This window comes from Cryptomeria japonica, chromosome 3, assembly GCF_030272615.1.
Source record: "Cryptomeria japonica chromosome 3, Sugi_1.0, whole genome shotgun sequence".
In the NCBI taxonomy this organism is placed as follows: Eukaryota; Viridiplantae; Streptophyta; class Pinopsida; order Cupressales; family Cupressaceae; genus Cryptomeria; species Cryptomeria japonica.
This window is the reverse complement of record NC_081407.1, coordinates 421,582,607-421,586,198: the sequence shown is the minus strand read 5'-3', so window position 1 is coordinate 421,586,198 and position 3,592 is coordinate 421,582,607.

Sequence of the window (3,592 nt, the reverse complement as noted above, 5' to 3'; positions counted from 1 at the left end):
CCTCCCAGAAAGTAGAGAAAAAACATATGTATGCAAAAGGCGAAAGTGATAGGCAAACATTCAAACATTCAAGCATTCAAGCATTCCTTCAAGCAATTGAGCATTCTAAGTCTCCATTCAAGGCTGGGTGTTGCATTCAAGACAAGGATTCAACCATTGAAGAGGAGATCACCTACAACATACAACATACAACATCATTACACCTTCGCATGTAAGAATACAAACATTCTTACAACAAGGTATCAATACTTGATTACATTACAAACATTTACATTTACAGAATTCTCATTTCTTGGTTAATTCCAAAACCGGGGTTTGACCTGAAGGCAAACCCCTAATCCCTAACCCCCCAATCGTCCTCTCTTTTCTGTGTGTAGGTTGTAGGTATGCAGCTGTAATTGAAGATCTGGAATCCTTGTGCAGAGACGAACATAGCCCCCTTCGTTTCGCGGATTTTTCGGAGGACCGTGTGCACTCCGGGCACCATCGTCCCGTCAACTTTTTCTCAAACTTGTAGGATAGCATCGTCTCGACATTTTACTGCTAATTTCAGGTCCGTAGCTTCATCCCGTGTCCCTATCTCCGTCTACAAGCGAATCTTTCTTACTTTTACATACACTCCTAGTTCAATCCTTCTATCTACATTCTTTACAAAAGAGGGTATCCTTAATGTCTCAACCCTTGAAACTCATTTAGAATTCAATCTTGAATTGTGTGGGATTGGATCTTGTGAGTTTCAACCCCTCTTTTGAATGTAAAGTCTCTCCTAAGTGAAAACCGTCAATCCTAGTGACCTCCTTTCTCTCTCCTTGGAGTGGGGGAATACCTAGGGTTTGATTTTCTGCTTTACATTTTGGTGAACCTGACGTGAACATCCTAATTCTGAATATTCATGGCTAGATCTGAAAAAAAAAAAATTGCTTCCTTAATTACATTTCCATGTTTGATCTTTTGCAAAGTTTAGAGGTTAATTGCATAAAAACCCTAAATTTTCTTTTTAGTAATTGAGCTTGTGAAATGTTTAATTATTAATGCTTGTTTCAGATCTACCCTTCTATTGCAAATTGTCAAATCATATTTGTGCTTTAATTCTGAAAATTAAGTGGTTAAGTGTCAAAACCCTAATTTTTAAAACCCTCTTGATTCAACCTTTGACCGATGATTTCACTGATCAAAACACCTCCAAATCGGCTGTAACTTTGGATTCCGCAACAAAATCATAATATCTCTCATCCTTGAAAATTTTGAAAAAAGTTGCGAGGACCGTGTGCACCCCGAGCGCCATCATCCCGATATTTTTTCTGAAATTTCGGGAGCTAGATCTTACTGTATTTTTCTGCTAGAATCCAGAATCTTGGCTGATTTCATCAATTCTAACACTTTCAAAATTAAAGTCAAAATTGGTCTAGTGATTGCTTGGATTAAGGCTTATAATCATTCAAAAATTGTTGAAATTGAAATTTTATGTTAAAATAGTGTTTCTTACAGTCCTAAATCTGAAAAGTGTGTTGGCATTCATTCGAAGTTTCAGTGCTTTATTCAAATTTTTTGCAATTTGTGACTTTTGAAATTAAGTGTTTAATTGCAACAACTTTGATTTCTGCTTTCAAAATTGAATTTTGCATGAAATTGAGTCAACTTTTAAATTTCAAAGCTTGCATTGCTTTTAGTATTCCCTCTAAAATCATAAAATTCAAAATTTCAGTTTTCCTCTCTTTTTCAAAATTCAAATTTTGCATTTTTCAACAATCTTGGTAGGGTTCAATTTTGAGATTGCAACTTTAATTTGTCCTATCTACAGATCGTAAAATCACTCAATTTTTTCAGATTAGCTTTAAAATCATCATAACTTTCATCCCTGAAAATTTCGAAAAAAGTTGCGAGGACCGTGTGCACTCCGTTCGCCACACTCCCCGACATTTTTTCTGAAACTTCAGGAGATTGTCATGATTGCATTTAACAACTTAAATCTTGGAGATTGGCTGATTTTATTGAAATTTGCTACCTCTAAATTCAAAAATAAATTCAAAATTCAAGATCTCAATTTTCAATATAACAATTAAAATTAAGTGCTACCCCCTTGGCCCTAATTTTCAATTGTGCCTACCTTTCTTGGAAGTTGTGTTTCCCTCTTCTTTCACAAAGTTCAAATTGGATAATCATTATCTCATTGTTCAATTTCGCCAACTTTATTTTCGAAATTCAAAATCTTCTCTCTCTCTCTAGTGCATGAGTTTTACAACAATAAGCCCTACTTACACTATTCCCGTTAGACGAAGCCTTAGAATTAAGTCTTTCCAAGGTTTAATTATCGAGGAGATGGAACCTAATTTGAATGGCCTTTTTAACGAGGACATGGGTAATTCCTCTAATCCTCTGAATGATGAAGAAGCTCTCCATGAGGTTTCTGTAGAACAACTTTCGAAATTGGATAACCAATTTGATGATTTTCAGCAATGGATGTCTCAAGAATATCCCGATAGTCAAGCTCTTTCATTAATTGAGGGTCTAAAACGTATGGTTCAAAGTGATAAGAATGGAATTGATATTTTAAGTAGTATTGCACACATCGTGGATTCGAATGTGATGCCTATGAAGAGTTGTGCCAAAACTTTAGGTTATACACAACCTTCTACTCAAGTCAGTCATTCTACCCCTTTGACAACTTCTATTGCTAGTATACCTACTTTTACATCAAACATAATGACTACTTCAATACAAAACATTCCACCTATGATCACCAGTCATGGGGGCAATCCTTCTTCTTCAATCAACCCTCTCCCTTTATTCAATCCGACTTCCTCATTCATTCCTTCAATGAGTGTCCCTATTACATCTTCACAAATGAACATGACGCAAGGGGGCAATTCATTTAACCATTCCATTCCTCCTTGTAGTGTTCCTTTTTTCCAATCATCTCGTATGACTAACTATCATAGTGTCCCGCCACCTTACTCTCAATCAATACCTTCTTTCAATAACATAATACCTCCATCACAATCTAACATGTCTAATATGAACTCTTCGACTGAAGCGACCATTAACAATCTTGCACAAACTGTCTCTTCTTTACAGCAACAAATTGCCTCTATGAATCAATCTAAGTTTAGTGTGCCCACATTTGATGTTGTGAGCCCACTTTCTCTTGACATTGTTCGAGCTATCCCCCCTAAGCATGTTGAAATCCCGCAGTTGGAACTTTATGATGGTAAAGGTGATCCTCTAACACATGTTAAGACCTTTCAAACAATATGTACCGATTTTGCTCATGACCAAAGGTTGCTTGCAAAACTATTTACTAGAACATTAAGAGATAAGGCTCTACAATGGTATTGCTCGTTGCCTTCCTATTCTATTACTTCTTTCCAACAACTTGCAAATGCTTTTATTCAACAATTTCAAAACAATATAAGTCCTAAAGTTACTTTGATTGATTTAATGCATTGTAAACAAGGTGTTAAAGAAAAAGTGACTGATTTCATTGGTAGATATAAGCATTTATGTGCTCAAATTTCTTTTCCAATACCTGACAATGATATTCAAAGAATCTTTATTTCTAATTTACAAAAAGATATTAGAGAAAAACTTATGT